The sequence below is a fragment of the Nomascus leucogenys genome, chromosome 6 (genome assembly GCF_006542625.1).
Source record: "Nomascus leucogenys isolate Asia chromosome 6, Asia_NLE_v1, whole genome shotgun sequence".
Taxonomy (NCBI): Eukaryota; Metazoa; Chordata; class Mammalia; order Primates; family Hylobatidae; genus Nomascus; species Nomascus leucogenys.
Window position 1 is genome coordinate 84,472,334 of NC_044386.1, and position 21,689 is coordinate 84,494,022.

General features: G+C 46.9%; 2 protein-coding genes and 1 non-coding gene across 6 annotated transcripts in view; 1 reads left to right on the plus strand and 2 right to left on the minus strand.

Moving 5' to 3' along the window:
* Window positions 1-15,836, minus strand: part of CILP (cartilage intermediate layer protein) — a 39,288-nt gene extending 23,452 nt beyond the window's left edge. The window contains exons 1-2 of the mRNA XM_030814572.1: window positions 15,808-15,836; window positions 11,758-11,840 (exon numbers count right to left, since the gene is read on the minus strand). The gene's annotated coding sequence lies outside the window, so the exon portion shown is untranslated. The remainder of the gene's footprint in view (window positions 1-11,757; window positions 11,841-15,807) is intronic.
* On the plus strand, window positions 9,522-9,628 carry LOC115835585. Its single transcript, XR_004030626.1, has one exon. It is a non-coding gene; the product is annotated as a U6 spliceosomal RNA (small nuclear RNA).
* PARP16 (poly(ADP-ribose) polymerase family member 16) overlaps window positions 14,706-21,689 on the minus strand; it is a 52,553-nt gene continuing 45,569 nt past the window's right edge. For 3 of the 4 annotated variants that reach the window (XR_004030544.1, XR_004030543.1, XR_004030541.1), the window contains one exon: window positions 14,706-15,084. The gene's annotated coding sequence lies outside the window, so the exon portion shown is untranslated. Of the gene's footprint in view, window positions 15,085-15,861; window positions 15,901-21,689 lie in introns of those variants that run through there. The other variant, XR_004030542.1, reaches the window with a different exon arrangement.

The window sequence follows — 21,689 nt, forward strand, 5'->3', positions numbered from 1 at the left end:
TTTTTGAGAATGTCATATAAATGGAGCCATATGGTAGGAGCCTTTTGAATTTGGTTTCTTTCATTTAGTATAATCGTCCATGGTGTTGTGTGTATCAACCGCTCATTCGTTTTTATTGCTGAGTAGTATTCGTTGCATGTATGTAGCACAATTTGTTTCTCCATTTCCCAGATGAAGGACATGTAGATAGTCTACAGTTCTTCAGTTTTTTGTTTTGTTTTTTGTTTTTGTTTTTGTTTGAGATGAGGTCTCGCTGTGTTGCCCAGGCTGGAGTGCAGTGGTGCGATCTCAGTTCACTGCCACCTCCGCCTCCGGGTTTAAGTGATTCTCCTCCCTCAGCCTCCCGCGTAGCTGGGATTACAGGCTCCCACCACCATGCCTGGCTAATTTTTTTGTATTTTTAGTAGAGACAGGGTTTGCCATGTTGGCCAGGCTGGTCTCGAACTCCTCACCTCAGTGATCCGTCACCTTGGCTTCCCAAAGTGCTAGGATTACAGGTGTGAGCCACCGCGTCTGGCCAGTTCTTCAGTTTTTTTTAAAAAATTTTATTCTTATTTTTTTGAGACGGAGTCTCGCTCTGTCACCCAGGCTGGAGTGCAGTGGCACAATCTTACTTCACTGCAATCTCCCCCTCCCGGTTCAAGTGATTCTCCTGCCTCCACCTTCTGAGTAGCTGGAGACTACATGCACCACCACGCCTGGCTAATTGTTGTATTTTTTTTGGGAGACGGAGTTTCACCATATTGGCCAGCCTGGTCTTGAATTCCTGACCTCAGGTGATCCACTGGCCTCAGCCTCCCAAAGTGCTGGGATTACAAGCATGAGCCACCGCGCCTGGCCCAGTTCTCTAGTCTTTAGCAAGTACATTTTAGCTATAATTAGTATACAGGCTTTTGTGTAAACATGTTTTTCATTCCTTTTGGGTAAATACCTATAAGTAGGCTCTATGGTAAGTGTGTGTTCAACTTTGTAAGAAACTGCTAAACTGTTTTCCAAAGTGATTGTACCTCTTACATTCCCACCAGCAATGTATGAGTTCTAGTTGCTCAGCATTCACATCAGCACCTGATATTGTTAAGGTTTTATGTTTGATTATTTGTTTTTAGCCATTCTAATAGGTGTACCGTGTGATCTCATTGTGATTTCAATTTGTATTTCCCTAGTGACCAATGATGTTAGGCATCTTAATTGCCATTCATATATCTTCTTTGATGAAGTATCTGTACAGATATTTTGCCCATTTTGTAATTGAGTCATTTCTTTTTTCTTTTTTGGAGACAGGGTCTTGCTCTTTTGCACAGGCTGGAGTGCAATGGCATCATGATGGCTCATTGCAACCTCCACCTCCCAGGCTCAAGAGATCTTCCTGCCTCAGCCTCTCAAGTAGCTAGGACTACAGGTGCACGCCACCACACCTTGCTAATTGGGTTTTATTTTTTGTAGAAATGGGATTTCATGTTGCCCAGGCTGGTTTCAAACTCCTGAGCTCAAGTTATCCTTCTGCTTCGGCCTTCCAAAGTGCCTTTTATTTTCTTATCATCGAGTTTTATGTGTACTTTATAGATTCTGGATACAAGTCCTTTATCAGATATATGTTTTGAAAATATTTTTTCCCAGTCTATGGCTTATCTTTTCCAATTGATCAATTTTTTATTTTATGGATTGTGTTTTTGGTGTTGCATCTAAGAAATCATTGCCAAATCCACAGTTGCAAAGACTTTTTCTTCTATGTTTTTGTTTTTGTTTTTAGAGACAGGGTCTTGCTTTATTGTCCAGGCTGGAGTACAAGTGGTGTGAGCATAGCTCACTGCTGTCTGAAATTCCTGGGCTCAAGCAATCTTCCCGCCTTGGGCTCCCAAAGTGCTAAGATTGCAGGCATGAGCCACCCCATTCAGCTCTCCTATGTTTTCTCTGGGAGTTTTTTAGTTTTAGGTTCTACCTTCAGGTCTATGATTCATTTTGAACTAGTTTTCATATATGATGTGAAGTATGGGTCAAGGTCAGGTGCAATGGCTCACCCCTGTAATCCCACTACTTTGGGAGGCCAAATTGGAAGAATCACTTGAGCTCAGGAGTTCAAGAACAGCCTGGGCAACATAGTGAGACCCCATCTTTACAAAAAATAAAAAAAAATCAGCTGGGCTGGGACCACATGCCTAGGATCCCAGCTACTCGGGAGGCTGAGGTGGGAAAATCGCTTGAGCCTGGGAGATCAAGGCTGCAGTAAGCCATGATCACACCAGTGCACTCCTGCCTTGGCGACAGAGCAAGACCCTATCTCAAAAACATAATAAATCAATAAGTAAATAAAAATTTAGAAAGAAGTATGGGTCAGGGTTCATTTTTTTACATGGGGGATGTCCAGTTGTTCCAGTACAATTTGTTGAAAGACTATCCTTTCTCCATTGACCAGCTCCTTTTTTTTTTTTTAACACTATGGCTTTTCAAGGCATTGACCTCAGCACAGCACCCTATTGCTTTCTCAATGTATGAAGGTCAATAGTGAGGACAAATGCCTTTCTTACCTAATTTCAGAACGGGGCTGCGTATGCTCAGGTAAGACACAGACTGTTCAGTGGAACAGCTCTTTGGGCTCTTACTGACAGCCCCTCTGCTCTCCCCAGGACTCATGTCTGAGTCCTGAGAACAGCACCAGGAGACCACTATGATTGCCAAGGACATGGCTGGGTCTAAAAAACTGCTCCTCCCCTCCAATGACTCTTCTATTTCCCAGAAGGCTCCTGAGCCAGATAGTTTTGTTGTTGTTGTTGTTTTTGTTTGTTTTGCTTTGTTTTGTTTTAGACGGAGTCTCGCTCTGTTGCCCAGGCTGCAGTGTAGTGGCGTGATCTCTGCCCACTGCAACCTCTACCTCCCGGGTTCAAGCGATTCCCCTGCCTCAGCCTCCTGAGTAGCTGGGACTACCGGCATGTGCCACCATGCCTGGCTAATTTTTGTATTTTTAGTAGAGACAGGGTTTTGCCATGTTGGGCAGATTGGTCTTGAACTCCTGACCTCAAGTGATCTGCCCGCCTTGGCCTCCTAAAGTGCTGAGATTACAGGAGTGAGCCACCATGCCCGGCCTGGGCTGGATAGGTTTTAAATCTTCTGCACTCAATTAACCAGCCTCAATCAAACAGAGGGAAAATGCCCTGAGAGTGCATCAGCTGCCTTCATCTTTCTGCTACTTCACTCATCAAAGCTGTTGTTGAAACCAGGTGCCGTGGCTCACGTCTGTAATCCCAGAACTTTGGGAGGCCAAGATGAGAGGATCGTTTACGCCCAGGAGTTTGAGACCAGCCTGGGTGATATAGTGAGACCTCATCTCTATTTAAAACAAAACGAAAGCTGCTGTTGATTTTCATTTCAGCCTGAGCCTGATCATAATTAGTGGGGAAAGCACACAGTGTGAGGTATACCAGAATTCTACCAAGACCTGGGTCCTGGAGCTGCTTAGGAATTTGAGTCAGGCTCAAACCCAGGCCAGGTCTAATTTCCAGTCCTCTGATCTTCCTGTTTTATCACAGTGGCCTTTCACACAGGATGGTAGGGAGAGTTGGTTGCTCTCTGTATTTGGTGGACCTGGATCTTCCCTCTAGGGTGCCAGGGAGATGTGGAGGCTCCACACTCTGGGAGCAAGGATGATGATTCACCCAGGCCATCCTGAGGAAAAGGGGTTTTGTTGTACAGAACTCTGAGTGTATGTATTTGTGAGTGACTGCACGAGAACATGTAAGCCTGGTGGGGTGTGTCACAGCTTGTATATGCCTATGCCCAGCTCTGATCCCCAAATGCAGTGTGACCTTAGGCATTTCACATTCCCTCTCTGGACTTCAGTTTCCTCCACAGTAAAATGAGGCGATTCAGTGGGCGGGAAAGCGCATGATAGAGTCTGCATAACATCAACTGAGAGCCTCTCTGCCCCTTGAAATCCAGATGAAATTGCTTTCAACCCCACTGTCTCATGGCCAGTGGACACCAAAGCCCTCAAAGAACATATCAATTCCAGGAAGCCTCCTCTGCTTCTCAGCCTCCTCCACTTTGGGCTCGGGCTTTCTTTTTTTTTCTTTCTTTTTTTTTTTTGTTGAGACAGAGTCTCGCTGTGTTGCCCAGGCTGCAATGCAGTGGCACGATCTCAGCTCCCTGCAAGCTCTGCCTCCCCGGTTCATGCCATTCTCCTGCCTCAACCTCTCGAGTAACTGGGAATACAGGTGCCCTCCACCATGCTTGGCTAATATTTTTGTATTTTTTAGTAGAGATGGGGTTTCACCGTGTTAGCCAGGATGGTCTCGATCTCCTGACCTCATGATCTGCCCGCCTTGGCCTCCCAAAGTGCTAGGATTACAGGTGTGAGCCACCACGCCCAGCCTTTTTTCTTTTCTTTTCTTTTCTTTTTTTTTGAGATGGACTTACACTCTGTCACCCAGGCTGGAGTGCAGTGGCATGATCTCGGCTCACTGCAACCTCTGCCTCCTGGGTTCAAGCAATTCTCCTGCCTCAGCCTCCTGAGTAGCTGGGACCACAGGCATGTGCCACCATGCCTGGTTTTATTTTTGTATTTTTAGTAGAAGTGGGGTTTCACCATGTTGGTCAGGCTGGTCTCGAACTCCCAACCTCAAGTGATTTACCTGCCTTAGCCTCCCAAAGTGCCGGGATTGCAGGTGTGAGCCACCTCGCCTGGCCTCCAGGCTCAGGTTTTCTATCCCATTCCACAACTTCGGTATGAAGCTCACGCCCTTTAGTTCCCACAACAAGCAGTCATGAGCAGTGAGCTTTTGTGGGTTGGTAGACTTGACCGAGGGACACCAGCTTTCTCCCTCCTCTTCCTCTCCGACGACTGCTCCTCGCACCTCTTTCCAGACCCTTCTTCCTCTTTTGAGCAGAGCAGCTTTGCCAGGCTCTGAAGCCCCGTTTCTGCAGATCCCCAACCACCAGGGGCCTCATCTTCAACCCCCAGTTCTTATTAAAGCATTTTGCTCACAAGAACAGCTCTTTCACTGAAAATTCTGGTACATTCTCCACTACTTTGTACATATGTGATATATGTATATGTGTAATCGTTTATGACTATAGGTGTGCCTGTACCCTAGTGTGTGTGGTGGGCAGTGGTAGATGGAAAATAATTCTGAGACATTATCCACTACCTTATGTTTGTACCTTGCTGCATATATGATGTGGGCAGTGGGAAAGGAAGCCCCCATGGGGGGAATTAGTCCGTTTGTTTGTGTCTCTGTGTCTCTTTTTCCAAATACAGAGTTAACTCCCAAGAGCATGTACCCAAACACCAGCTTTGTGCAAATTCTAGAAATATCTATTTGTAGCAAGACTCAGCCCAGGTACTACCCACTCTGGGAACCCTTCCTCCTAGTCTTGGGCTGAACTAATTGTCCCTTTTCTGTCTTGCACAGTTCCTGTATACCCCTCCAGCAAAGCATTTGTCACACTTTACTGGCATTGTTTTTTTGCCTGCCCCATCTCTACGGTGAAACTCCTAGAAGACAGGGACCATGGCTCACTTTCCCTCAGCATCCCAGCACCCAGAATGTTCAGAATGTGTGTGGACTGGGCTGGCCTGGCTTCGCACATTCCCAGTAAGATATTTCACTTTCAATGGCTACACACCCCTATGCCCACCACCCTCTCTGGAATGTGGGGTAAACCAACTTATACACCAAGGGGCTTTTCTCTTGGGGTCATCACCCAAGGACCTTCCTCTGGCCAGGAGAAGTTTGCCTTAACCCTGAAGATGGAGGCAGCCTGGGATACAGGGCGTGGGCAGCCCCCTGGCTGACCCCCACTGTACCGTCCACCACAGGGACATCCCTCCTCTTTTCCGTACTTTCTGGCCCTGGCGCGAACCTTGTTGGCGCCAGTGGGCTTTTAATATTTTCCATTCCTGGCTGGGATACAACATTTCACCTCAAAAATGCTTCCTCCCCCTCACCAAAGGGCGTGTCTTTCCAGTGAGAGGAACCGGAAACTGGATGTGGAGGTTCTGGACCCACCCGTATTCTGGGGCTTGGAGGAGCCACAGTCCAGCCCTGGAGAAAGAGGTGGCAGAAATGTCTTCCCAGCCAATGAAGTGAGTTCCCAGGCTTGCCCGAGGCCTCCTGGACCCACAGGAAGCCTGGATCCTCAGTGACAAAGCAAGGGGCCACCTGCTTGCTTCCATCTGAGACTCAGCCCCTGCCCTCCACTTGCCCTCTGACCTTGGCCAAGTGGCTTCACCTTTCTGAGCCCCCATGGCCCATCTGAACAGTGGGGATAATGACAATATCTAGCTTTCAAGGTCCTTGTGGGGCTCTAATGCTGCACATTCAGGTTATCTGAGGAGCATTAAAAAACACCCATGCCCCGCTCAGAGATTCTGATTTAATTGCTCTGGGATAGGGCTTGGATGTTGGTATATTTCAAAAACCCTCCAGGTGATTCTCACTCACAGCCACAGTTGACAACTAGTCTTTGATGGGAAAGCACTTTCTTTTTTATTTTTTTTGAGATGGAGTCTCACTCTGTTGCCCAGGCTGGAGTACAGTGGCACAATCTTGGCTCCCTAAAACTTCCACCTCCCAGGTTCAAGCAATTCTCCTGCCTCAGCCTTCCAAGTAGCTGGGATTACAGGTATGCACCACCATGCCCAGCTAATTTTTGTATTTTTAGTAGAGATGGGGGTTTCACCATGTTGTCCCAGCTGGTCTCGAACTCCTGACCTCAGGTGATGTGCCCACCTTGGCCTCCCAAAGAGCTGGGATTACAGGCATGAACCACTGCGCCCGGCTTGGGAAAGCACTTTCTAAGGTGACCTGTACAGGTGCCAGCTGCTGCTTTGATGATCAAGGGCATCATAGCACTCATTTTCCCAAAAATATGACCCCAGGGATGCCAGAAATCCCACTGAAATGTGGTGGAGGGAAAGCACTTTGAAGGGAAGTGAGGGGTCCTCCAGGTGAGTTCTGTGACTTCAGGATTCCTACCTGCACACAAGCAGGTGCCTTAGAGCCACCAGCCCTGTCCCAGGCCAGGACCCGACACACCTACCCTGCTGACCCCTTCTGCTGGGCAGGCTAGGTCCTCTCCAGAGAGCATCTGGGCTTGTAGCTGACCAACAGCCTGCTCTCCCCACCCACTCTCCCCAGATCCTGGAGAGTGGGTTGTGGGGTCAAGGTCACCTTGTTCCCTTTTTATCTCCTTCACTGCACTTGAAGGTAAAGGGCAGCAGTTGCTAAAGAATTTAACATGGGCTAGGCGCGGTGGCTCATGCCTGTAATCTCAGCACTTTGGGAGGCCGAGGTGGGTGGATCACCTGAGATCAGGAGTTTGAGATCAGCCTGGCCAAAAATGGTGAAACCCCATCTCTACTAAAAATACAAAAAATTAGCCAGGCATGGTGGTGGGCGCCTGCAATCCCAGCTACTTGGGAGGCTGAGGCAGGAGAATTGCTTGAACCGGAACCCGGGAGGTGGAGGTTGCAGTGAGTCGAGATCGCACCACTGCACTCCAGCCTGGACTACAGAGCGAGACTCCGCCTCAAAAAAAAAAAAAAAAAAAAAAAAAGAAGTTAAATGTGGGGAGAACCAGTTGTCTGTGCTGGGGGAGGAGAGGGTGTTTGGGTGCTTCGTGGAGAGAGCCAACATCTCCTTTCCTCCTCTTGAGAAGAAAGGATCTGCAGACAGTTCCACAGCCCAGAGGGAGGAAAACAGCTGAGAGCCAGGCGCCCTGGGAAAAGGCAGCAGAGAGCCCCACTGGCTGAAGATGCTCAGTCTCTCACCGTGACCAGTGTGTCCACCTGCCCTGGTGCCATATCCCAGAGTTGCCATGTTCTTACACAGAGGAAAGAATAGCCTCTGTCCAGGGGAGGCACAGCGCCTGTCTCGGGGAGCTTCACCCAAAGGCCAGGCCCCCAGGAGAGGGCCAGAACCCTAGGTGTCCTAGGCCCGAGGTTCTTCAATAAGGTTATTTAACAGACCTGGGGGCTAGAGACTCCCGTGGGAGACTTCAGCCCCAGGAGGAAGCGGCTGTTTTCCTCAGGCAAACTATGGTTGAGAAACAGGAGCTTTCTGGAGACATTATTCTTTAAAGGGTTTCTCACAGCCCTGTGTCCCAGGCTCCTGGCCAGAGGTGGAAAGGAGAGGGAGTGAGTGATGGGGAGCATGGTGCAGGGCACCGCACAGAAGGCAGGAAGGAGAGGAGGGTCAGCAGTGCCACCAGACTGAGACCCAAATGAGGGGGAGTCCAGGACAGGAGGCTTGCACAACCCACCACCTTGGGGTAGTTACAGTGCCACCCAGGCTCATTTTTCCAACTGAGGGCACACTGAAAGGAGGGTACATTGAAAAGTATGGGCACAGGGGAACTCAAGTCCCCTGGGCTGGGCTGTGGCCTCTTTAGAAGCACCTACAGCCTCAGCAAGGCCGGGAACAGGGAACTACTGAGCCTGAAAAAAACTTCAGTCTCAACAAGTCTGCCCCCAGTCCCTGGTAATGCTCAGGCTTTGTAGCCAAATGCGGATTAAAGCTGCCTCTACCACATGTAAGCTGCATTCACTGATTCATCCTACAATTAAAAAAAATCTTTTTGTTTTTGAGAAAGAGTCTGGCTCTGTCATCCAGGCTGGAGTGCAGTGGTGTGATCACGGTTCACTGCAGCCTCAACCTCCTGAGCCCAAGCAGTCCTCCCACCTTAGCCTCCAGAGTAGCTGGGACCACAAGCACACCACCATGCCTGGCTAATTTTTTTTAGTATTATTTTTTGTAGAGACAGGGTCTTGCTACTTCACCTAAGCTGGTCTCAAACTCCTGGGCTCAAGCAATCCCCGGTCTCAGCCTCTCAAAGTGCTGGGATTACAAGCATGAGCCATTGCACCCAGCCCCCTACAAATTTGTTTTGTTTTGTTTTGTTTTTCTTTTTTCATCATCTTCTTTGTGATAGTAAACAAATATTTTTAGCTTCTGCTATGTGCCAGGCCCTGAGCTAGGTGCTGGGGGTACAGAAAACAACAAAGTAGGCCGGGCACGGTGGCTTGTGCCTGTAATCCCAGCACTTTAGGAGGCCAAGGTGGGCGGATCACCTGAGGTTGGGAGTTCAAGACCAACCTGACCAACATGGAGAAATCCCGTCTCTACTATAAATAGAAAATTAGTCAGGCGTGGTGGTGAATGCCTGTAATCCCAGCTACACGGGAGGCTGAGGCAGGAGAATCGCTTGAACCCGGGAGGCAGAGGCTGCGGTGAGCCGAGATCTCGCCATTGCACTCCAGCCTGGGCAACAAGAGCAAAACTGTGTCTCAAAAAAAAATAATAATAAATAAAAAAAAAGAACGAAGTACCTTTGAGGAACTTACCCCATCGTCGGGGAGATGGAATGGTCACTATAGAACACTAAGGTAAATGTAGGGACAATAACATGCATGGGTTAATGTGGAGTACCTGTTTTGGGCCCCCTCTGGGCCATCATTCTGAGGGTGGCTCTCAGGGAAGGCTTCCTGGAGGAGGTATAATCATTTGAATTTAAAAAAACGAATGGCAGTGATCACTTTGGCAGCACATATACTAAAACTGGAATGATACAGAGAAGATTAGCATGGCCTCTACACAAGGATGACATACAAATTTGTGAAGAATTCCATATTTTAGTAAGAAAAACAGGCTAGGCATGGTGGCTCACACCTGTAACCTCAGCACTTCGGGAGGCTGAGGCGGGCGGATCACCTGAGGTCGGGAGTTTTTTTTTTGTTTGTTTTGTTTTTTTGAGACGGAGTCTTGCTCTGTCACCCAGGCTGGAGTGCAGTGGCGCAGTCTCGGCTCAATGCAAGCTCCGCCTCCCAGGTTCACGCCATTCTCCTGCCTCAGCCTCTCGGAGTAGCTGGGACTACAGGCGCCCGCCACTACAGCCGGCTAATTTTTTTTTTTTTTTGTATTTTTAGTAGAGACGGGGTTTCACTGTGGTCTCGATCTCCTGACCTTGTGATCCGCCTGCCTCGGCCTCCCAAAGTGCTGGGATTACAAGCGTGAGCCACCGCGCCCGACCAGTCGGGAGTTCTATACCAGCCTGGCCAACATGACAAAAGCCCATCTCTACTAAAAATACACAAAATTAGCCGGGCATGGTGGCATGTGCCTATAATCCCAGCTACTCGGGATGCTGAGGCAAGAGAATCACTTGAACTCAGGAGGCAGAAGTTGCAGTGAGCTGAGATCAAACCACTGCACTCCAGTCTGGGTGACAGAGTGAGACTCTGTATCCAAAAAAAAAAAAAGAAATGGTCCCAGGAGAAACCAGTAGGAAATAGGGGAAGCAGGACAGGGAAGAGGAACAGTACAAAGCAGCTACATTTTTTTTTTTTGGAACGGAGTCTTGCTCTGTTGCCCAGGCTGGAGTGCAGTGGCATGACCCAGTTCACTGCAGCCTCAAAAATCCCAGGCTCAAGTGATCCTCCCACCTTAGACTCCCAAGTAGCTAATTTAAAAAATAATTTAAAAAATATATATATATCAATAATTACTAAAAATTAGTAGTAATTATACTACTTTAATAGTGTGCTAACATCTTCCACTGTGTTGTGAATTTACCTATTTTTATTTTGCTTTCCTTACCTTTTTTTTGCTTTATATATATTTGTGTTATTAGGTGGGTATAAATGTAGGATTGTTCTTTCTGATGATTTGGACCTTTTGTCATTATGAAGTGACCCTTTTATCTCTCATAATGCTTTTGCCTTAAAGTCTATGTGGACTAAAATTAATATAGACATATCAATCTTCTTTGGTTAGTATTTGACAGATTCTTTTCATCCTCCTACTTTCAACCTTTCTGTATTCTTATGTTTTATTTAGATATGCCTTTTTTTTTTTTTTTTGGATGGAGTCTTGCTCTGTCACCCAGGCTGGAGTGCAGTGGTGCCATCTCAGCTCACTGCAAACTCTGCCTCCCGGGGTCAAGTGATTCTCCTGCCTCAGCCTCCAGAGTAACTGGGATTACAGGCACCTGCCATTATGCCTGGCTAATTTTTATATTTTTGTAGAGAATGGGTTTCACCATGTTGGCCAGGCCAGTCTCGAACTCCTGACATCAGGTGATCTCCCTGCCTCAGCCTCCCAAAGTGCTGGGATTACAGGCGTGAGCCACCGTGCCCAGCCTAGATATGCCTCTTGTGAACAGCTTATAACTGGGTTCATTTGCTTTGTCTAGTCTAGCAATCTTTGTCTTTTAACTGAGGCATTTAGTCCATTTACATTTATTAATATACTGATATGTGCATGTGTGCGCACACACATTATTTATTTATGTATATCCTATTGTTTTGTATTTTCCCCACCTTTTCTAAGGTTTCCTTTTCTATTCTTTTTGGCTTTCTTAATTATTCTTTATTTCATTTTTCTCCTTATGTAGTTTGCAAATTATACCTTTTTTTTTTTTTTTTTTGAGAGTTTCGCTCTGAGTCACCCAGGCTAAAGTGCAGGGGCACGATCTTGGCTCACTGCAACTTCTGCCTCCCCGGTTCAAGAGATTCTTGTGCCTTGCCCTCCCGAGTAGCTGGGACTACAGGCGCACCACCACTCGCAGCTAATACTTGTATTTTTAGTAAAGATGGAGTTTCACCACGTTGGCCAGGCTGGTCTTAAACTCCTGACCTCAAGTGATCTGCCCATCTCAGCCTCCCAAAGTGCTGCGATTACGGGCATGAGCCGCCACGCCTGGCCTGTGTTTTTAAGCCCATAAGACATTGTTATTAATGTTAATACAACGTTTGTTTAGACTTACCCACACATGTACCATTTTCTTTGTTCCGTGTTACTTCTTGTCTCTCATTTTTTCCATCTAGGATCACTTTTTATTTCTGCCTGCTGGTGGCAAATACAGTTTTTGTTTGTATCGTCATTATTTTTTCTTACTTTTAAGATATCTTTTCACTGATTTTATAATTATTTTAAAAAAATTTTAGTGCCAATGAATTCTTGCTTATTGTTTGTACCTACAGTTGTGTCCTCCAGCTGCTGTGCCAGCTTAGACTACACTGTCACCTACCTCCTAAAGCACATAGCAAAAGAGGGCAAGGGGGATGGGCATGGTGGCTCAACACTGGTAATCCCAGCACTTTGGGAGTGGTATTTTTCTCTTAAGAATAGGGAAATTGGCTGGGCGCGGTGGCTCACGCTTGTAATCCCAGCACTTTGGGAGGCCAAGGCGGGCAGATCACGAGGTCAAGAGATAGAGACCACGGTGAAACCCCGTCTCTACTAAAAAAATACAAAAAACTAGCCGGGCGTGGTGGCGGGTGCCTGTAGTCCCAGCTACTCGGAGAGGCTGAGGCAGGAGAATGGCGTGAACCCGGCAGTGAGCCGAGATTGCGCCAATGCAATCTCCAGCCTGGGCGACAGAGCGAGACTCCGTCTCAAGAAAAAAAAAAAAAGAATAGGGAAATTAAGATAGGCATTTTTCTTTTCAGTCTGTTGGGAGGTAGTGGTGTTTATATCTAGTTCACACATTCACTGAAGTCCCAATTTTAGGTTTTTTAGACTTCCCACCTTAGAGGAGCCCTGAGTTTCTCTCAGTAGTGTGTATTGGAGTTTGCTCCGATCAGCTCACAAGAACCAAATATTTTTCGTGCCAGTTCTTAGTACCACTGACAGCTTGAAATCTATGGTGGGAACATTTACCTAATGGAAATCAACAAAAACTGAAACACTAAAAAATGTGTGTACAACATTGTGCTTATAGTTAATACTGAACTGTACACAAAGCAGTGCTTTGTTTTGTTGGAGAGCCAGTTACTAGCACACCACTGGTTCTCTCTAATCACTCACTCCCATGAGACCACGAAAATTCAAGTTCAAGTTTACTGAGTTAAAAATTACTCACTGGACCAGGCTCAGTGGCTCACACCTATAATCCCTACACTTAGGGAGGCAGAGGCAGAAGGTTAGCTTGAGCCCAAGAGTTCAAGAACTGCCTGGACAACATAGCAAGACCCCATTCTCCACAAAAAGAAAAAACAAATAAATAAATAAAAAATGGGCTGGGTGCAGTGGGTCACACCTGTAATTACAGCACTTTGGAAGGCTGAGGAGGGAGGATCACGTGAGAACCAGAAGTTCAAGACCAGCCTAGTCAACATAGTGAGAGCCCCATCGCTACAAAAAACAAAACAAAACAAAACCAAAAAAACAGTTGGGCATGGTGGTGCCACTGCACTCCAGCCTGGGCGACAGAGCAAGACTCTGACTCCAAAAAAAAAAAAAAAAAATTAAAAAGTTTAAAATTTTAAAAAAGTAAAATGATAAAGTTTCAGTCATGCAAGATGAATAAATTCTAGAGAGTTGCTGTACAGTATTGTGCTTATAGTTAATACTGAACTGTACACTTAAAAACCTGTTGGCCGGGTGCGGTGGCTCACGCCTATAATCCCAGCACTTTGGGAGGCCGAGGCAGGCAGATCACCAGGTCAGGAGATCAAGACCATCCTGGCTAACATGGTGAAACCCTGTCTCTACTACAAATACAAAAAAATTAGCCGGGCGTCTGTAGTCTCAGCTACTAGGGAGGCTAAGGCAGGAGAATGGTGTCAACCCAGGAGGCAGAGCTTGCAGTGAGCCGAGATCACGCCACTGCACTCCAACCTGGGTGACAGAGCGAGACTCCGTCTCAAACAAAACAAAACAAAAAACAAATAAACAAAAAAAAACCAAAAAAAACTTGTTAAGAGGAGCTGGGCACGGTGGCTCATGCCTATAATCCCAGTACTTTGGGAGGCCAGAGCAGGCAGATCACTAGAGGCCAGTTCGAGACCAACCTGGCCAACATGGCAAAAACCCATCTCTACTAAAAATACGAAAATTAGTGGGACATGCTGGCACGCGCCTGTAGTCCCAGCTACTCAGGTGACTGAGGCACGAGAATCCCTTGAGCCTTGGAGGTGGAGGTTGCAGTGAGCCGAGACTGTGCCACTGCACTCCAGCCTGGGTGACAGAGCAACACTATATCACAAAAATTAAAAAAAAAAAAAAATTAAAATTGCGAATAGGTTAGATAATAAAAAATAAAAATAAAATAAAAATGTCCAAAAGGCAAAAGTCAGTTTCATTGCTCAACTTGCCTTTGAATTCGTGACTTTTTTGGCCTGAGTATTCCTTACTTTCTTGCCAGCTCATTAGTGCATTAAAACAATTTTTTTTTCTTTTATCCATAATTGTTTTCAGAAGGTTATTCAGGGTACTTAGTCCACTTTAGTACCATAAAGTATCTTAGTATCTTAACGTAGATATTGAGATAGTTGGACTAGATCAGTAGTTCTTAACATTTTTTGGACACAGACTCGAGAATCTGATAACAGAGCTTGGATAACTTCTCCTCAGGAAAATGCACATACACACAGATGAAATGTTGTATGCTTTTACTCCCCTGAAACTATCCACGGGCCCAAGAATAAGACTGTTGCCCAGGTTGGTCTTGAACTCCTGGCCTCAAGAGATCCTCCCACGTCTGCCTCCAAAGCACTGAGATTCCCTGTAGGTGTGAGCCACTGCATCAGGCTCAGAGCTAACTTTTGACAGCCTCTCCACGTTTCCTGTGCTGAGCTAAGAGTTTCCAGGAGTCTCTCCTTGGGTGAGCTTGAGTTTCTGAACCAGGGCTTCCAGAATCTCCAAGACCTCTTGGGGGAGAAGCTGAGAGTTGTCAATTAAACCTTTCACAAAGCTAAAACACATGCAATGTTCCTTCAACCAGAGCTATCCACGTTTATTCATTCAGTGTTTATTGGCTCCTGGTCCAGCTGTCTACTGCTGCATAACATATCATATGTAAACTTAGTGGCTTATATAGTAATAACAATCAATTACATATTTCTCTCATGATTCTGGGAGTAACTGGGCTCAGCTAGGTAGCTCTTGCTCCGGGTCTGTCATGTGGCTGCAGTCATCCACAAGTGCTGGAATCATCTCAGCCTTTTCAGCACATGTTTGGCAGTTGATGCTGGTTGCAGGCTTGGTTTTCAGTGGGGCTTTTGGCTGGAACACCTACATGTGGCCTCTCTACATGTGGCCTTACTCTCTCTATGTGGCCTGGGTATCCTCACAGCATGGCAGGTGGGTTCTGAAAGGGAGCATCCAAAAAGAGATTTTAAAAAATTTAAAAAGGGACTGGGTGCAGTGACTCACGCCTGTAATCCCAGCACTTTGGGAGGCCAAGGCAGGTGGATCATGAGGTCAGGAGATCAAGACCATCCTGGCTAACACGGTGAAACTTCATCTCTACTAAAAATACAAAAAAAAAAAGGGAGGGGAGAGGGATAGCATTAGGAGCTATACTTAATGTAAACGACCAGTTAATGGGTGCAGCACACCAACATGGTACATGTATACATATGTAACAAACCTGCACGTTGTGCACATGTACCCTAGAACTTAAAGTATATATATAAAAAAAAAATTAGCCAGGTGTGGTGTTGGGCGCCTGTAGTCCCAGCTACTCGGGAGGCTGAGGTAGGAGAATGGCATGAACCTGGGAGGCGGAGCTTGCAGTGAACTGAGATGGCACCACTGCACTCCAGCCTGGGCAACAGAAAGAGACTCCATCCCCCCAAAAAAAATTACTAAAAAATAAAATAAAATAAAAATTTAAAAAGAGAGTGAGCCAGGAGGAAGCCATATTACCTTTTAGAACCTAGCCACGGATGTCACACAGCATTTCTGCCACATTCTGTTAATTAGATACAAGTCATTAGACCAGCCCATATTTAAAGGAAGGTCAATTAGATTCTACCTCTTGATGGAAAGGATGTCAAAAAATTTGCCAGTCAGGCATGGTGGCTCATACCTGTAATCCCAGCACTTTGGGAGGATGAGATGGGCAGTTTGTCTGAGCCCAGGAGTTCAACACCAGCCCAGGCAACATGGTGAAACCCTATCTCTACAAAAAAAAAAAAAAAAAAAAAATTAGCCGGGCATGGTGGTACGTGCCTGTGGTCCCAGCTACTCAGGAGGCTGAGGTGGGAGGATCACCTGAGCCTGGAGTCGAGGGGGCAATGAGCCATTTCATTGCTCAACTTAACTTTGATTCACGATGGCATCACCTCACTCCAGCCTGGGCAACAGAGTGAGACCCTGTCTTAAAAAAAAAAATTGCAGATATGGTTTTTTTGTTTTTTTTTTTTTGAGACTGGGTCTCTCTCTGTTGCCCAGGCTGGAGTGCAGTGGCACGATCTCGGCTCACTGCAACCTCCGCCTCTCAGGTTCAAGCGATTCTTCTGCCTCAGCCTCCCAAGTGGCTGGGATTACAGGCATGCGCCACCATGCCCAGCTACTTTTTTTGTATTTTTAGTAGAGACAGGGTTTCACCATATTGGCCAAGCTGGTCTCGAACTCCTAACCTCAGATGATTCACCCACCTCAGCCACCCAAAGTGCTGGGATTACAGGTGTGAACCACTGCGCTCAGCCCTGCAGACATGTTTTTGTTTTTTCGTTTTTGTTTTTTTGAGACGGAGTCTCGCTCCGTCACCAGGCTGGAGTGCAGTGGCGTGATCTTGGCTCACTGCAACCTCCGCTTTCCAGGTTCAAGCAATTCTCCTACCTCAGCTTCCCAAGTAGCTGGGATTACAGGCGCGTGCTACCACCCCCAGCTAATTTTTCTATTTTTAGTAGAGACGGGGTTTCACCATGCTGGTCAGGCTGGTCTCGATCTCGTGACCTCGTGATCCACCCACCTTGGCCTCCCAAAGTGCTGGGATTACAGGCATGAGCCACTGCGCCCAGCCTGCAGACATGTTTTAAACCCACCACATCCCCTTTCTGTTTGTCAAGCACTTAGAATAGAACAGTAAATACTACAAACCATGCCCTGTGGTGCTTACAGTCTAGTGGTAGAGCTAAACATTAATAAAATAACATTACAAATAGGTACACAATTATGAACTTTGATGGTGCTATGGAAGATGATTCCAGGGAGCCATGAGAATTTATATCACACATTTTTATGACCTAGACCAGGGACCCAAGAGAGCATTCTCTGCAGAAGAGACATTTGGATTGAGATCTGGAACACCATTGGATGCTAACTCAGTGAAGTGGGTTGAACAAGAACCTTCCAGGCTGAGGGGACACCAGGCCAAGGCCCTAGGGTAGGAGAGACAGCAGCCTGAGAGGCAGCTAGTATGTCTTGAGACAGCTAGCAGGGACAGGAAGTATGAAACAAGACCGCAGTGGTGAGCTAGGGCCGGGCCCCTGGGCACTGTAGGCTGGGTAATGGTATTGGTCTTCTGCATAAAAGTTGTGGGAAGCTGGCTGGGTGCGGTGGCTTATGCCTGTAATCCCAGCACTTTGAGAGGCCGAGGTGGGCGGATCATGAGGTCAAGAGATCGAGACCATCCTGGCCAACATGGTGAAACCCCGTCTCTACTAAAAATACAAAAAATTAGCCGGACGTGGTGGCAGGCACCTGTAGTCCCAGCCACTCGGGAGGCTGAGGCAGGAGAATCACTTGAACCCTGGAGGCAGAGGTTGCAGTGAGCTGAGATTGCACCACTGCACTCCAGCCTGGGCGACAAAAAAAAAAAGAAAGAAAAAAAAAAAGAAAAAAGGTGTGGAAAGCTGTTGAAGGGTCACATACTGGAGAGTGATATGAACAGATTTACAACTTAAAGATCACTTTGGCTGCTGTGTAGATGGCCCCAGCCAGACGCTGAGTCAGGCCTGGGAGGGCTGGGAACCTCCTATCTGCAGTTCCTCCCCTCCCCATGAGACTCTCCCACATAGGCTGAAACCAGCTGCAGCCTTGGCCCTATACCTCCTTGCCTGAGATTTCAGGCTGAGCACCCTACACTTAACCTACTCAGTCCCTCCTCCCAGACACAGGAAGTCCTGCCATTTTGCATTACTCGGTGAGTCACCCCTTATTTGTCAGACAGTGGGTGTAATGGATTAAAAGGTGGTCCCAAAAGATGTGTCTACATCCTAATTCCCAGAACCTGTGAATGTAACCAAATTTGGAAAAAGGGTCTTCATGGATGTAACTAATTAAGGATTTTGAGAAGAGGAGGACATCCTGGATTATCTGGGTAGACCCTAAATTCTATGTGTCCTTAGGGTCTTATAAGAAGTGAGGCACAGGGAGATTTGATTAGAACAGAAGAGGAGGAAGTAGTGTGACCACAGAGAGGGAGATTGGAGTGATGTGGCTATAAGTCAAGGAAGGCCAACAGCTGCCAGAGCTGGAAGGGTCAAAGAACAACATCTCCCCTAGAGCCTCCAGAGGGAGTACAGCCCTGCCAATGCCTTGATTTTGGCCTAGTGGTCTGATCTTGAACTTCTGGCCTCCAGAACTGTAAGAGAATAAATCCCTGGTTGTTCTAAGCCGCCCAGTCTGTGGTAATTTGTTACAGCAGCCACAGGAAATTGATGCAGTTGGGTACTTCTCAAGCTGCTCCTTCCTGATGAGCTGTACAGGCTCCCTCTCCTTCAGGGGACCTCTAAATGTTGGGGTGCCCCGGGCTCAGTTCTCAGACTCCTTTTTTCTCTATTCTGTGTCCCTATATGATCTCATCCATTCACTTGGCTTTAAAATACCATTTATTGGCTGGACGCGGTGGCTCATGCCTGTAATCCTAGCACTTTGGGAAGCCGAGGCAGGTGGATCACCTGAGGTCAGGATTTTGAGACCAGCCTGGCCAACATGGTGAAACCCTACCTTTACTAAAAATACAAAAAAATTAGCAGGGCATGGTGGGGCCTGTAATCCCAACTACTTGGGAGACTGAGGCAGGAGAATCACTCGAACCCAGGAGGCAGAGGCTGCAGTGAGCCGAGATCGTGCCACTGCACTCCAGCCTGAGCAACAAGAGCAAAAACTCTGTCTCAAAAGAAAAAAAAATTTATTTGCTAATATCCTCAAATTTTATCTCCATCCAGACCCTTCTCCTGGAGCCCAGCCATCCCCAGAGGTAGATGAAAAGAGAACTCTTGTTCCATGCTCACCACCACATCTGTCCCTGGCCCAGGCTGCCCCAGTCAGTCCATGCTCCAGTTGGAAATGTCATAGCTATCCTGGATTTCTCCATTTCCCTCATGCAGTTTATCCAAACTGCTAGCAAGTCTTGTCTTGTTGTTTAGGTCTTATAATCTCTCTCAAATCTGTCCATTCCCCTCTGCACTGCCATCACTGCAGCCACAGCATCTCTCACTCAGGTGACTGTGCCAGCTGCCTGATGACTCCCATGTCGACTCTCATCCCCCTCCATCCCTTCTTACAGCAGCCAGGGTGATTTTTTAAGAAACAAATTAGATCAGGTTGCAGTTTTTTGAATACCTTTATTGAGGTATAGTTGACATGCAATTAATTGCACACTTAAAGCGTACAATTTGCTAAGTTTTGATATATATCCATGAAAGCATCAGTATAATAAAGATAACAACCATATCTATGTGAAGTGGCTCACACCTGTAATCCAGGCAACTCAGGAAGCAGAGGCAGGAGCATTGCTTAAGGCCATGAGTTTGAGACCAGCCTAGGCAACATAGTGAGACCCCATTTCTACAAAAAATAAAAACCAATTAGCCAGGTGTTATGGCATGTGCCTGTAGTCCCAGCTACTTGGGAGGCTGAGGCAGGAGGATTCTCTGAGCATGGGAATTTGAGGCTGCAGTGAACTGTGATTGCACTACTGCACACCAGCCTGGGTGACAAAGTGAGATCCCGACTCAAAGAAAAAATGAAGGCCGGGCACAGTGGCTCATGCCTGTAATCCTAGCACTTTGGAAGGCTGAGGTGGGCGGATCACGAGGTCAAGAGATCGAGACCATACTGGCCAACATGGTGAAACCGTGGTCTCTACTAAAAATACAAAAATTAGCTGGGCATGGTGGCTCGTGCCTGTAGTCCCAGCAACTCAGGAGGCTGAGGCAGGAGATTCATTTGAACCTGGGAGGCAGAAGTTGCAGTGAGCCGAGATTGTGCCACTGCACTCCAGCGTGGCAACAGAGTAAGACTTTGCCTAAAAAAAAAAAAAAAAGAAAGAAAAAAGAAAAAAAAGAAAAAATGAAACAGAACTATACCTATGACCTCCGAAAGTTTTCTCACGCTCCTTTGAAATCCAGCTTTCCTTCCCCACCTCCCATCCCCAGGCAATCACTGATCTGCTTTCTGTCATTACCAACTAGTTTACGTCTTCTGAATTTTATGTGATAGAAAATAGTATGTACTTTTTTTTTTTTTTTTTGAGGCAGAGTCTCGCTCTGTCGCCCAGGCTGGAGTGTAGTGGTGCGATCTTGGCTCACTGCTAGCTCTGCCTCCCGGGTTCACGCCATTCTCCTGCCTCAGCCTCTCCGAGTAGCTGGGACTACAGGCACCTTCCACCACGCCCGGCTAATTTTTTGTATTTTTAGTAGAGATGGGGTTTCACTGTGTTAGCCAGGATGGTCTCGATCTCCTGACTTCATGATCCGCCCACCTCGGCCTCCCAAAGTTTTGGGATTACAGGTGTGAGCCACCGCGTCTGGCCTCTTTTTTTTTTTTTTTTTTTTTCTTAAAGACAGGGTCTCACTCCGTCACCCAGGCTGGCTTGCAATGGCGCGATCACGGCTCACTGCAACTGCAGCCTTGACCTCCTGGGCTCAAGCAATCCTCCTACATCTGCCTCCCAAGTAGCTGGGACTACAGGCATGCACCACGACATGCTCAGCTAAAGTTTTCTTCTTTTCTTTCTTTTTTTTTTTTTTTTTTTTTTGAGACAGAGTCTCGCTCTGTCGCCCAGGCTGGAGAGCAGTGGCACGATCTCGGCTCACTGCAAGATCTACCTCCATAGTTCACGCCATTCTCCTGCCCTCCTGCCTCAGCCTCTCAAGTAGCTTGGCGCCCGCCACCACGCCTGGCTAGTGTGTGTGTGTGTGTGTGTGTGTGTGTGTGTGTGTGTGTGTGTGTGTTTAGTAGAGACGGGGTTTCACCATGACCCCTGACTTCATGATCCGCCCACCTCCGCCTCCCAAAGTGCTGGGATCACAAGCGTGAGCCACCGCGCCCGGCCAATTTTTTTGTACTTTTTGTAGGATGGGGTTTCACCATGTTGCCCAGGCTGGTCTCAAACTCCTGAACTCAAATCAATCACCCACCTCAGCCTCCGAAAGTGCTGCAAGTACAGGCGCAAGCCACTGTGCCTGGCCTATATGCTCTTTTTTATATGGCTTAATAATTTTGAAATTCATCCATGTTCATTGTATCAGTACTTTTTTTATTGCTGAGTAATAAGTATTCCATTGTATGAATATATCACAATTTTTTACCCATTCACTTGATGATGAACATTTGGGCTGTCCAGGTTTTAGCTATTATATGCAAGGCTGCTGTAACCATTCATGTATAGGTCTTTGTATGAGCTTCTGCTGTCGTTTTTCTTGGGTAAATACCTAGGAGAGAAGTGACTGGATCATGTAGTAGGTGTATGTTTAGCTTTTTGAGAAATTGCCAAACTGTTTCTATTTTTATTTTTTTGAGACAGAGTCTCGCTCTGTTGCCCAGGCTGGAGTGCAGTGGTGCAGTCTTGGCTCACTGCAACTTCTGCCTCCTGTGTTCAAGCAATTATCATGCCTCAGCCTCCCAAGTAGCTGGGACTGCAGGCGCACACCACCACACCTGGATAATTTTTTGTATTTTTTTAGTAGAGATGGGTTTTGCCATGTTGGCCAGGCTGGTCTTGAACTCCTGACCTCA